Source organism: Gallus gallus, chromosome 4, assembly GCF_016699485.2.
Source record: "Gallus gallus isolate bGalGal1 chromosome 4, bGalGal1.mat.broiler.GRCg7b, whole genome shotgun sequence".
In the NCBI taxonomy this organism is placed as follows: domain Eukaryota; kingdom Metazoa; phylum Chordata; class Aves; order Galliformes; family Phasianidae; genus Gallus; species Gallus gallus.
In genome coordinates, this window is record NC_052535.1 from 71,494,591 (window position 1) to 71,509,355 (window position 14,765).

The 14,765-nt window shown below is 35.8% G+C and overlaps 1 non-coding gene across 1 annotated transcript in view; it reads left to right on the top strand.

The window, feature by feature from the left end:
• Positions 1-6,835, top strand: part of LOC112532264 — a 143,041-nt gene extending 136,206 nt beyond the window's left edge. Inside the window, exon 3 of the transcript XR_005859205.2 lies at positions 6,776-6,835. This is a non-coding gene — a transcript (formin-like protein 3). The remainder of the gene's footprint in view (positions 1-6,775) is intronic.
• The last annotated feature ends 7,930 nt before the right edge of the window (positions 6,836-14,765 follow it).

A 14,765-nucleotide genomic window follows, 5' to 3' on the forward strand; every position in this document is an offset into this window, starting at 1 on the left:
TATAGCATAAAGGCTAATTTCAAGGTTTTTTTGAGTATGATTATGGAGATTATATGCACATGTGTATGTATCAAAATTAAATTTTGTTATCTATTGTCAGTATGAAACTGTTGATCAGGTTTAGTTAAGCTATCATCCAGCAAGAGAAATGAAGAGATTTTCTTTTGTTTTGTTTTGTTGGTTTTTTGTTGTTGTTGTTTGTCCATGATTTGCACATTTTGAAATGGTAACTTTCCTTATAATCTCAAGGGAAAAAAAGAATCAGCAATAACTTAGTACAGAAAAGATATAGACAAACACACCACATATGAAGGGCGCTGAGGCAGTTCTGTGAAAAGATCAAGAAATAATCTCAGGTAGTTGTTATTAAAGTCTTGGGTTTTTATATATATTTCAATATCTTAATTTCATTACTGTGCGTAAGACATACACAAGAACACCAACAGTGGAATACATTAGAAACCTTATTGTAAACTACTAATGAAATAAAAAAGGAATGTGATTTTTTTTCTCTTGTAAATAACAAATATTCCGGAAATGCTCCTAATTATTGCTCAGTGTAATAATGTGATTAAAATAATATATATATCTATATACTATTCTTTATATATACATATGTATATGCTATAACATTTTTCTAGGACAATGTAAAAATTACAGCTTTTTAAAGCAGTCTGTTTTTCATGAGAAATTGTTTCATTTGGCACAATTTTCACATTTGTGTGTAAATGATTATGAGGATTACTGGAAAAGGACGCAGAGCTTTGAGGGCTAAAGCATTTGAAATCTGCCTTCTGTCAGAGTTTTTTATGTGATGCCAAGAAATGTTTTAACAAAATATTTCATAGTTGGTCACTAATTATGCATTTTTTCTGTCTTTTCGGCACTCAGTTCAATACCTTGGAACTGGCAATGAAAGAAAGCAAGTTGAATGTGAGAGCTAATTAGAAAAGAGAAAAGGCAAATCAGGAAGAGAACAGCATCTTATTTGCTATACAAGTCTACCGTATGTATTCATTTGGAATACTGGTTGCCCCTGTGCATCTCACCCTATATCAAAATTTCGTAGTATCATAGGATCATTGAATTATCAAGGTTGGAAAAGATCATCCAGTCCAACCACCCACTTATCACCAATCTTTCCTACTAAACCATGTCTCTCAGTATAACATCTCAACATCTCAAAGTTAACAATGATGACCAAAGTCATGGAAAAGTTCTGTGCAGAAGCGCTTTGAAATTTAGAGAGACACCTGATAAGTAATGGTGTTGTCTGTAGAATCGTGAAAAGAATAAATGATAAATAACTGCTCATTGCTTTAGAAATAGAAAAATAACATAACTAGATGAAATTGTGGTCAAGTATTGCAATACAATATGAAATTTTACACCAAAGTTGATTGTATGAAATGCAACGTCAACTGAAAATTTTACTCGAAATGCCTATGCTCTCAGAAAATTACCAATTGAAAAGGTAATCATATCCAACTCAGAACAATCCTGAGGCAAAAATCAGAAATCTAGGTGATACTTTGACATACTTACATAGTTCTTACACTCTAACATAGATATCCAGTGTTGATCAGTGGCAGATAAAACAGAGGGATAGAGGAACTTTCACTTTTCAGTCAATGGGTAGTAGTGCCTTAAAACAAACAAACAAACAAACAAAAAGTATGAATTCTAGATCCATACAACAGTAACTGAATCTTTTGAAAGTGAACTTCACACATACATTTTGAGATTGAACATCAATGTCTAAAATTCAAGGAAATTTGACTTTGAATTTCTAGACTGAATCTGTTAAAGGTGCCATTATTTAGGAGACAAGAGCACTGAGCCAGCAAAAGACTTGTAGACAGAAATTAAAATGAAATAACAACAAAAAGTTGCAAGATGCCAAAATATAAGGAAACACATACACTAATCCCCTGTATCCTCTTTAATACATCCTTCTTTAATCATAATTTCATTATCACTTTTCTTATTCCAGACTCTTTTCTTCCCATCTTAAAAAGCCTTTTATAGAGGAATAAAAAATGCCTAAACAAAACTTGCACTAACAAAAGTTTTTCAGCTTCTCAGTAAATTAATGTCTTAAATTTATAGTTTTGTGAGTGTGACTTTCACTGTTTCAGAGATCTATACTTAAAAAATACATTTGCTTCTTTGCTGGCTAGAGCCAGATCTAAAGCCTACTAAATTTAGAAGATACTTACATTATGATAGATTCAGGAACCTACTAAAAATCATTGCCTATGTCTTACCACAAAATATTCACAGGTCTTTCCTGAAGAATTCATGATATAATTTTAAATAGGAGCACAAAGGTGAAGCAGTAAGAGTACAAAATAAATCATAATCAGCATGTATTGTGAGTTTGTACAATTAAGTCTTTCTGTAGCTTCTCTTCAGCCTAGGTTTCAAGAGCCAGCTGATTTATTTTATTTGTAATAGGAGGTGGAAATTTTAAGAACTGTAGAATCTAAATGCATAAATAATGTAGAAAGAACAGCGTAAATGGTTGCAGACAGAACTGTGAGTTGTAATATTTCCATAAGAATCTGAACAATACAAATACAAGTTTTGTAGGGTGATATACCATTGTTTATTTTAACATGTAGGCAAAAACTGAGCAAACTTATTAGGACAGTATGTTCATATCAGGCCTATTTAAAGTGAGCATTGTTCATCTGAAGTAATAACTCTGCAAGTATTTATTAGTTATTAGTTGGTAACTTCAGGTAATTACACAAATAACAAGTGACACAAATGTTCCAACGTTATTGGTCTTGAGATCATTTGTCTTTCAGAGGCTAGATGGTGGTGATGTGCCATCTTTCAAGACGAAAAAAAAAAGAAGTACATAATACACTGTGTCATTGCACAATATTTATTATTTAGAATGATCTTTGTCATTTCAGCGCTCTCCACTGCAGTTCAGACATATCACTTTCCATTCTTGTCAGTGCTGAAATCAGATAATTCATGTATTTATCTTTTACATTCAGGCTCATCTGTTCTTATTGTTCATATAACTGTAGTAATTAACACAGATGTTGCAACCATGTACTGACAGAACTGACAGTCTAAAGACATAGATTGTGATGTAAAGATTGCAGTCATTTGACATACCGTACCGAGATAAAAGCAGCTGCTCTTCAGTGGAGCTTTGTCCTCTTTTCCCCTTTCCCTTTCCCTTTCCCTTTCCCTGCCCCTTTCCCTTTCCCTGCCCCTTTCCTACCCCTTTCATTTCCACTTTTCCTTCCTGTTTCCTTTCCTCTTTTTCTTCTCTTTCCCTTCTCCATTTATTTTCCCTCTTTAATTTTGGGGGTTATAAGCTATCTTCCATATTTTGCCATCTTTACCACTGTAGGCAATGATGCAGTGCTTAATTACAAAGTGGCATAAATTCATGTGCCATTTGTAACATTGTCAGTGAGATTCGTTCTGCTAGCACTAGGACTGCAGAACATTGAAAGCAAAATTTCACAAGTTAATGGTCTGCCCTTTTCTGACAGCACACCAAGCTTTCACACTATTAAGTAACACTTTGCTTCATTCAACCACTGAACTGTTGACAAGAGCACTTCAGCAAGTCTGAAAAGCAGAAGAAATCCAGTAAATCAAAAGCCAGTTTGGAATTAGGCAGAAAAATATGATTTAAAAAAAAAAGAAAAAAGAAAAAAGAAAAAAAAAAGATGAATCAAAGGAAAAAAAAATAAACCAGCAAAACAAAGCATGCTGACAATTTTTGAATAGTTTTTCTTCTCACTACTGGGGAAGAAATTATCAGTTACTTTTTAACTATTTCAGACTGTTTCAGAGGATGGATTCTACATAGACTAAATTGTGCCTGTTTCATTGAGATACTAATGAAAAAGAAAGAAACTCAAAAATTTTCCCCATGGAGATAACTAAATTTTACAAAAATTGCTCAGAATGGAAATACTGATCTCTACAGAGATTACACAAAGATATCTTTTAAGAGCATGAAAGAAATACTAACATTTATCATTAAAAATAAAATATATATTCAAATGTGTTCATGAAAATATATTTCACGAAAGCACAGTAAGTTGTGCTTTCAGAGGACAAATAAAATAGAGCTCATTAGTTTTAGAGAATTCATCTAGAATAGAATGTACATTTTAATATTAACTGTTAAATACATTCACACATACTTTTTTTTGTGTGTGTGTGTGTGTGTGTGTGTGTGTGTGATTGTAACTTATTCATATGAAATCTTTTCCAGAAACAGTGCCTCCTATTTTATTATGTTGGCCCATGACTTAAGAGGCAGGTGATGGTGGTATGACAGTAGATGTTCAACCTTCCCTCCAATACCTGGTTATATTCTGTTGCCATGTGACAGATGGCAGCAGAGGGGCAGGCTGACAAAACGGCATCTGTCAAGGAAGTGTGGATGATGCAAAGTGTGTAATCAAATTCTTCCATGTGGAAAAAATGGCACTCAATGACATTCATTGATACTTGCTGAATGTTTATGAAGACCAAACAGCGGATATGAGCACAGTGAGGTGATGAGTTTGCATTTCAGCAGTGGTGACAGCGACAATGGATCTCCTCCAGAGATTTTCATGAAAGTAGCATGCAGGCTCTTATTCTTTGCTGGCAAAAATATATAGCTAATGGTGGTGACTATGCTGAAAAATAGTGTCTTGTAGCTAAGAATTTTCTTTATCAACTAGCATTATTGTACTCTTTGTATCTGCTGTAGTTTCCATGGAAATAAATAGGAGACATTACTTTTGGAGCAACCTTTGGAGCAGTACAGTGATAGATCACTGAGAAAATGATGTATTCAATTCTCTCAAGAAAATCCTTGAAATTTAATGAAACCTATTCTTGTCTAGCAGCAGAGACAACATAATATGAAGATTTTGGTCAAATACAATATTGAATTTATGTGATAAGCCCATAAAACAAAACCAAATGTTTCTAATCCACTATGTGGAATCTTGCAAATATAAATACTAAGAAATGCAACTACTTTTTATGTAAGTGATGTTTTGAAAGTATACTCAGATTTTCGACAGATGATCCCGTTCTTGTCATCAAAATGATTACACATTTTGTTTGCAAATGTGATTCATAAAGTTTTCTATCAAAGTGAGTCAAGTAGAATTTCTTACTATCTGAAAACATACAAAATGGCATATTGCATTTAATTTCAGAGAGATTTCCACGTTACTCCAAGGAGAATATTGGCTTCAGAGAATCACAGAATCACAGAATCATAGGCTTTGTAAAGGACCTCTGGATATAAACTAGTTCAAACTCCCTTCGAGTTCCCTAGGTTATGTTACACATGAAAGCATCCAGGAAGATTTTGAATTTCTCCAGGGAATGCGACTCTACAGCCTTCCTGGGAAACCTGTTCCAGTGCACTGTCATTCTCAAAGAATTGATTTCTCATGTTCTCATAGGAAGTATCTTCCTGTATTGTGGCTTATGCTCACTGCCTCTTGTCCTGTTGCTGGGCACCACTGGAAAGAGTCTGGTCCCATCCATTTGACTCCTGTTTGTTAGATATTTATAAGCATTTGTAAGATCCCCTCGGTCTTCTCTTCTACAGGCTCAATCTCAGGGCTCTCAGCCTGTCCTCATAAGGGAAATGCCCCTAAAACTCTCTGTAGCCTTTTGCTGGACTGCCTCCAGTAGTTTCCTGTCTTTCTTGAACTGAATAGTCCAGAACTGGACACAGTATTCCAGATATGTCCTCATAATCACAGAGTAGAGGGTGAAGATAACCTCCCTTGACCTGCTAGCCATGCTCTTTTTAATGCACTCCAGGAAACCATTGTCCTTCTTGTCCACAAGGGCACACTGCTGGCTAGTGGTCAGCTTGTCCATCAGGATATCCAGGTTGTTCTCTGCAGAGCTCCTTTCCACCAAATCAGCCCTTAACTTGTACTGATGCATGCCTTCTCAGGTGTAAAACTCTACACTTTCCCTTGTTGAATCTCATAAGATTATTCTCCACCAAACTCTCCAGCCTGTCTACATCTTGCTAAGGGGCAGCACTGCCTTTCTAACAAAATAATCTACGGTTTTGGGATAAAGTCAGAGATCATTTAGCACCATAAAATAAGCCAGCAAAGAAAAAAATGTTGAAATAAAGGTAGCAAATTTATCAAATATATAGACATTTGACATGAACAGATAGATAACTTCAAAATGAAAATAAATGTATTTCTTTAATCAATTATATGCTGAGTATGGAGAGTTTCCAAACTGGAGCTCTCTGTTTAAAAACAGCAAAACATCAAAAAAGACATTTTTCATGCATACAGAGAACTAGGTTCATACATCAAATAATGTGCTTAAAATGATTGAATCTTTACAGTGAGAAAAATGAACTAATTCAAAGCATAAAGGAAAGGATTACAAAATGCAGGACTGAAAATATATCCCTGAATAATATGAAGACAGTGTTCTTAAACTTCGTTTTTCTTTTCATGTTCAGTCAATCAAGTCAGGATTAATGAAGAATGTTACCCTCATAACACAATATTAGCTAAAATTAGTGCAGGATAGTAACATTTATGGTCTCTAAAACATGACATTATCTTGGAAACCCAACTATGCTTGAACACCAACATAGGAATGTGTGAAAATGTAATTTTCTTCTCATATGTGGGTGTTTTTAGCAACTCTTTTTCTGTGAGTTTGAATATTTTTGATGCATTATTGGTTACTCTTAAAATAAATATAATTGAAATGTTTTATACTACTGCCTTTTTTTTCACAGAATCATAGAATCATAGATTCACCAAGGTTGGAAAAGACCCACAGGATCATCCAGTCCAACCATTCGCCCTTCACCAATGGTTCTTGCTAAACCATGTCCCTCAACACAACAGCCAAACGCTCTTTGAACATCACCAGGGTCGGTGACCCCACCATCTCTCTGGGCAGCCCATTCCAGTGCCTGACCACCCTTTCAGAGAAGTATTGTTTCCTAACGTCCAGCCTGAATCTTTCCTTTTGAAGCAATGCATCTTTCTTCTTCTCTGCTCATACTGGTGGATCTTCCTGGACTCAAAACACGAATATGTTATTTTTCATAAGCGCCCAACTTTTATCTGATGTTCTGTAAAAAGATTAACCATATTGATTCCATGACAGAAAAAGACAATTGGAATCTCTTTATTTGTATTTGGTATCTGTTGGTTCTATGTGTACAATCACAGTCAATAAAGGAACAATATTTAATTGTAAGACTAAGAGATATGGTACAATGTATTTAACTTTTTTAGACAATTCAATTTTTGATCTACTGATGCAAAATGAAATTTTAATAAATTCATTGCATCTTCAGAAAACCCTTATTTCTCCCGAGATCATATAGTCAGTAGGTCATAAGTTCAAGCAGTATGGAAACTATGCTTGCTGCTTAAGTACAAAACAAATATTCCAAAATCTGTTTCAGGGTTTGGGGAGGCTGAGTATGAAATATTTATTTGCAACTGAAAAGGATGCTCTTCTGTGATCATGCTGGTTAATGAAGTTAACATTTGCATAATCACCACAATGCTTCCTTTAAATTTTACATTCTTCATATTTTTCTTCCCATTTAACAATTTCTTATGCTGTCTGTGGGGCAGCATAGTGAATTAATCTCAGAATATTTGCATTTTTTCTATAAATACCATTTTGCATTGCCAAGTAAAGAAAGTAAAAAAAAAAAAAAAAAAAAAAAAAAAAAAAGGGAGAGAGAGGTTTGGTTGGCTTTATTTTTTGCCTGTTTTACTAATCTTTTTATGATATGCTTTTCTGTTAAACTTTTTTTTTCTGTAAACAAACTTCACTGAAATATTATTTCTTCATACAACATTTTTTTCTTCAGTGTCTTAGAAATATCATTCTGTTTTTTTTTTTACAATATTTGGCCAGCATGATAAACACAGAAGGAAGTATCTGGAAAAGGAAGAAAGAAAAGTCTACAACACTCATTTTCATACAAACAACTGAAATACTGGAAATTTTGACATGTGGATAAAAAAATTCTCTCAGAAAAAATAACCAGAAGAGAAAGTCTTTACATAAATTTAAAAGGCCTGTGCTGATGTATGTGTTTCATGTGTTTGATGCACAGTATGCTGTAAATACTGCTATAAAATAACACCCAGTAACAGTAGAAATGGCATTTTCTGGAACACAGATTGAATATTATTAAAATAAAAATATATAATGCTAATTCTACAAGTCTTCAGGTACGGTTGATTGATTTTTTCCCAACAATGTGAAAGAAAAACAGAGAGCCATAGATATGCTATATACAAGGTGGGTTCATATAGATATGTACTTGTAATAGTAATTGACAAGAAAATGATAGCTAAAATGATCGTAATGATGGAACAGCTTGTTCTGGATGCCATCTCCAGGCAATTGGAAGAGAAGAAGTTTATCAATAGTCAGCATGGGTTTACCAGGTAAAGGTCATGCTCGACCAAACTGATAGCCTTCTATGATGCCATCACTGACTGAGTGGACCACAGTTGGCCATGAGCCAGCAGTGTGCCCTGGTGACCAAGAAGGCCAATGGTATCCTGGGATGTATTAAAAAGAGCGTGTTCAGCAGGTCAGGGGAGGTGATCCTCCCCCCCCTACTCTACTCTTGTCAGGCCTCACCTGGAGTATTGTATCCAGTTCTGGGTTCCCCACTACGAAAAAGACAGAGATCTCCTGGAGAGAGACCAGTGGATGGCCACAAAGATGATAAACAGCCTGGAGCATTTCCCCTGTGAGGAAAGGCTGGGTGGCCTGGGTCTGATCAGCCTTGAGCAAAGACTGAGAGGGAATCAGATCGATGTTTAGATTTTTCATCTTGGAGAAGAGAAGGCTCTGGGGAGACCTCATTGCAGCCTTCCAGATCTTGAAGGGAGCTTATAAACAGCAGGGAGAATGGCTGTTCATGAGGGTGGATAGTGATAGGACAAGGGGGAATGGTCTTACACTGGGACAGGGGAGGTTTAGGTTGGATATTAGGAAGAAGTTTTTCACACAGAGTATGATGACACACTGGAACAGGTTGCTCAAGGAGGTTGTGGATGTCCCATCCCTGGAGGCACTCAAGACCAGGCTGGATGTGGCTCTGGGCAGCCTGGTCTGGTGGTTGGCAACCCTGCACATAGTAGGGGCGTTGAAACTCGATGATCGTTGTGGTCCTTTTCAACCCTCGCCATTCTATGATTCTATGATTCAATGTCTATAAAAATCTAAGTTGTGGGAGGCAAAGAGATGAGGCCCAACTCTTTTTAGTGGTGCATGGTGATAGGACAAGGAGAAATGGCTATAAACTGAAGCACAGGAAGTTCTACACAAATGTGTGTAAGAACTTTTTCACGGTAAGGGTGACAGAGTACCGGAACAGGCTGCCCAGACAGAGGTTGTGGAGTCTCCTTCTCTGGAGATGTTCAAGATCCACCTGGGTGCCTACCTGTGCAACCTGGTCTATGGAGCCTGCTTTGGCAGGGGGGTTCGACTAGATGAACTCTAAAGGTGTGTTCTAGCCCCTACAATTCTGTGATTCTGTGATTCTCTGACTGTAAAAAAATAAAAAAGAAGAGGCAGAGGAGAGAGGAGAAAAAAGATTGAATGGTGAGTGGTACTGGTTTGAAAATATTACTAACTATAACTGAAGCAATTGCTTCAGATAATAATATCTTTATTTTTCATCAAAATCATCAATAATTCAGATAAACAGCTAAAAGACATGTATGCCTGTAAGCTGATCTTTCTTTCATTCTTCAAGATGTCTTCAAATGCTGCTAATTTACAGTGAAATTGTTTGTATTTTAAACTCTGGATGAAAGCACCTATCTTATGACAGTATAGCTAATGTTGTGCTATAGCTATATTTTTTACCTTTGGATTTTTTTTACCTTTGGATAAAATTTCTCCCATGGCAAGCTCTTTGCCACTAATTTTCAATTAATCTTTCTTCAGTAAAATTTACGGCATATCACTACACTTAGTAACATACTTAAATTTAGTTTAAGTCGGGTTGAACAAAATGACCTGCAGAGGTACCTTGCCACCTTACCCATTCTGTAATTCTGAGGAGTCGAGCATATACCAACACATATTAAACATATATTAAAATTAGATTCCAGAATACTACAGAATAACTCTAGGAGACATATTTCATGGGAAAAACAGAAAACTGAATGATTTCTTTCTTAATTAATTATCAGCTGACTTCTGTATCTCTACCACTGTTTGTATTTTTTTTAGTGTCATAAACTTGAGTTGACTGCTGAAACCAAAATAAATAGCTAATACAGACTGCAGCGTCTGATGCATGGACTCAGATGTGAACGATCCAAATCATTTATTACAAGTTCTCACATTACTTATATACCTTCACAAGTTTTCTTTTTCTAGCTTTCCTATCCATCCCTACAACTTTCCCATCCACCTTTACATGTCAATAAAGCATTCTACAAACACTCTTCAACTGTTCATGCGGGCACTTATCCAATCAGAGCTGTGAGCCGTTCTTTCTTCTTCTAGAGATGTCCTTGGTTCTCATGCTGTTTATCTTGCTACACAGCTGCTGCTCTGAACAGTTTTTCTTGTATTCCCACAACAGACAGTTGAGGTTGATTAAGTAAGCTACATTTTAAGTAACGTATGATTAACAAACTAAACAATGTTATAATACCAGAAGGTACATATTAGCTGTATATTAGTATACAAAATATAGTTCATATTCTATATAACATGTTACTTAAATAGTAGCGTTCTTAGAATACTAGAACCTGAAAAATGTTCTTTATCTGTCCGGTAAGGTACAGTATCCTTCTTACAGATATTCATGTCATAGTTGCAAAAGCTTTATGTCAGGCTGTATGTCAAACTGTTATGGATTCTTCATCATTAAATCTTAGATCATAATTTTAAAAAATATTTAATTATTCAGATTTACTTTGTGAAATTCAAGCACTATTTATGCAGTAAGATCAGATTTGAAAATATTTAGGCCTTCCTTATGAAGTTTAGTTTTTAGATAAATGTTCATAGTAAAATATTCAAGACCCACCTGGATGCCTACTTGTGTAGCCTACTGTAGGGGGCCTGCTTCCCTGGGGGAACTTGATCTCGAGAGGTCCCTTCCAGCCCCTGCAATTCTGTGATTCTATATAGGAATGGATTATATGAGAGAATTAGTTTGAGATTTCTCTATGGATCCCTGAAATTATGTTGCTTAAAAGTTCAGGAAATGTTGCATTGAAGAAAATATTGGTTAAATCAACAGAGAAAAAAAATTGCCTTACTGAAAAATACATCTCAAGGTCAGAAATGGAAAAACAGATCTGAGGACACTTGCTGCTCCAGGACTCCTGCAATGAATTCCTTTATCAAGTTAGCGTGGAACAGAATGTCAGAATTTACATGAACCAAACAAAGATCACACTGCAATTTAGTGGAATGATAAACTCTGAATGTGTTGAAAATACCAGCTTTCCATGTAAATTGGAACAGACTGTTGATCAGTGTGAAATCTGCCATGAAAAGGAAATTGATGATGCAGTTCTCCTTTTGGCCACTGAAAACAACACAAGGAAAAGAATATGCTGACCAGGCATTGGAGTGGTACTGCCACTCTAGTTCAGCTTCTTACCTTATGTGGAATATCATCCTTTGACCACTGGGTCCATCTTTGAAAACAACATGTCATACAGCCTATGTCATCCCTTAACTAAGGCCATGTCAGAACTTACAGCTGTTGCAGTGATTTTGAGCATGGACTGGAACGTACAAAGCTAGGAAATTGATGCAAAATTTTGGGTTGAACAAAATGTTTGGAATGATACATAAGTATAAATATGGAAGCTGAATTAGCATACATGAAGCAGATTACCAAGAGGTGAAGCATAATGAGAAAAGACAGAAACTGTAACTCTTGATAGGTCTTACTTAAGTGGGGTAAGGTGTGAAAATCCCTTTAGTTTTGTTATGAGTACTGGCCCTACTGCACAAATGTTCATAATTTCAAATTAGTGATTTTTATGAAAAGATAGATATATTCTTACTATTTCTAACTTACAGTTCTCCAAGCGATCTATTATATACCTATTCTTTTAAAAACACCCAACTCACGAAAGATATCTTCAGTTTTCCCTAACTTAAACTTCATGTGATGAAAATTTTTGTTTGTCTGATAACATTATGGACTTCCATTCATGTGTAAAAGACTTACTGGTCAGAATTTCCTACTACTTATGAATAAAATAAACACTGTATATTCATACTGTCAATTCTGTTCTCTTTGTTCTCTAGTAAATTTTTAAACATTTCCTGTACAGAGGCCACACATTCTAGAAGATAGAGACCCAACTCATTGCTGAATCTTATTGACTAGGACATTAATCTAAGCTGAGTTCTCCAAGAATACCTTTTACCTGATGTGAGCAGTCAAAGTTTCCTCCCCAACTGCACTTTTTGCCTAACTGTCTGAAAAATGGGAACCTTGCAGCAATACTGAAAGTAAAGAGGTGTATATATTATATGTAGGTACAGACAGGTAAAATATTTTTTTCTAGAATAAAGTCCTGCTTCAGGTACTGTATTAAATGCATTGATTTTTGCTTTTAATTTTGATTAATGGTGTATTTGTTTCTCCTCTTTTCCATTCATGTAGCAGGAACAGACTGGTTGGGAATTGTTACTGTTTGACTTTTAAGCAAAGTCTAAGTTGTGTTCCTCTGAAACTAGATGCTGTCATTCCTGGTTTTCTTTTGGAGTATAACGTGAACTTTTCATATCATCTTTAAAGAATGTATTGAAACACCATGAGTATTGGACTATAATTTTGTGTGCTACAATGTGAATCAAGGCAAGGTATATGGGGATGGTTAGGTTAAAAATCAATTTCCTGATTCATACTGAAACTGTAATGTTGATGCACTCTCAGCTACTTTATAAAAATAAAAGTAATTTCAGGAACTACAGAGATCACAAGATCATGAGTACTTCACTAGGTTATTCAACCTGAAATAATAATTAAAAAAAGCTTAAATTTCTCTTACTACAAGAACTGCTGTGAGATTGCTTTCAACTACTTTTATTTTACCACTTAATAAGCAATCTATGGACCAAGTATAGTAGACATTCACACAAAGAATTTTATATAAATCAAAATGTTAAAGAAAAGAGATAATATATTCCCCGTTTTTTTTTCTACCATGAGTTCAGTATGAATGATTGAAAATGTAATACTCGCATATTTGTTCCCCTCCAGTTGTTAATTGTGGTTCAGTTCTTCCCCACTAGAGACAGAAAGAGATTTATATTATCTGAACTCAAAGGATTAGTAAGATTTGTAGTGAACGAATGAATCCATTTATATAAGCATTTTTTTCATATTTCTCAAAACACAAATTTAAACCCTGCTGTGTTCCTTTACCAAACATGCACCTATGAACCTAATGAAAGTAAAGAGATAACTTTGATATATAGCTCCAAACCAGAATGTGTCCAGCAATAAATGATGTATATTATGAACACTGTATGTTTGAATGCTTCTGTCTTATGTATCTTATGTATCTATTCTTTCTCATTCTTTCCCATTTTAGACTGACTTTTCTGTCTTCCATACTCATTCCTAACTGACTGCATTTTACTGTTTTTAAAACTGATAAGAGGTGAGGGTAGCCTTGTATATGCTTTATAAGTGAGGGAAGGAAATAATTTGTGTTCTGTCCTTAGACCTGTAGTTTCAAAGCTCAAAGTAAGCACCTGTATCACATCAATAAAATCAGAGAATAAAAGAACGAACAAAAGAACAAACAAATGGACAAAAATATCCTTACCTTTATTTTGCTATTTTCCTTTCTTTTTGAAGTTGCATTCATGCACATTAAAAAGTCATGGCACGAGTAAGAAAACAAATTAGGATTTTTATGGTGTCAACTATAATCCTTACCTTGGAAATAAGGACAGTTTTATTTTATATTTGAGGTAAAATACAAACAAAATCCTAATTCAGACATCAGGTTAATACAGCAGATCTAACTCATTATTTCTTTTCTTGCCATTCCCACTGCTGGCTGGCTTCTCACTTTTTAATCTGCTTTCTGCACAGAATCATCATAGAATCATAGAATGACGAGGGTTGAAAAGGACCACAACGATCATCGAGTTTCAACCCCCCTACTATGTGCAGGGTTGCCAACCACCAGACCAGGCTGCCCAGAGCCGCATCCAGCCTGGTCTTGAGTGCCTCCAGGGATGGGACATCCACAACCTCCTTGAGCAACCTGTTCCAGTGTGTCATCATACTCTGTGTGAAAAACTTCTTCCTAATATCCAACCTAAACCTCCCCTGTCCCAGTGTAAGACCATTCCCCCTTGTCCTATCACTATCCACCCTCATGAACAGCCATTCTCCCTGCTGTTTATAAGCTCCCTTCAAGATCTGGAAGGCTGCAATGAGGTCTCCCCAGAGCCTTCTCTTCTCCAAGATGAACAAACCCAGTTCCCTCAACCTTTCCTCATAGGAGAGGTACTCCTGTCCTCTGATTATCTTAGCGACCCTCCTCTGGACCTACTCTAAGACCTCCATGTCCTTCCTGTACTTGGGGCCCCTGGTCTGGACGCAGTACTCCAGATGGGGCCTCACAAGAGCCGTGTAGAGGAGGACAATCACCTCCCTCTCCTTGCTGGCCACCCCTTTTTTAATGCAGCCCAGAACACAGTTGGCCTTCCGGGATGCAAGCGCACATTGCTGTATC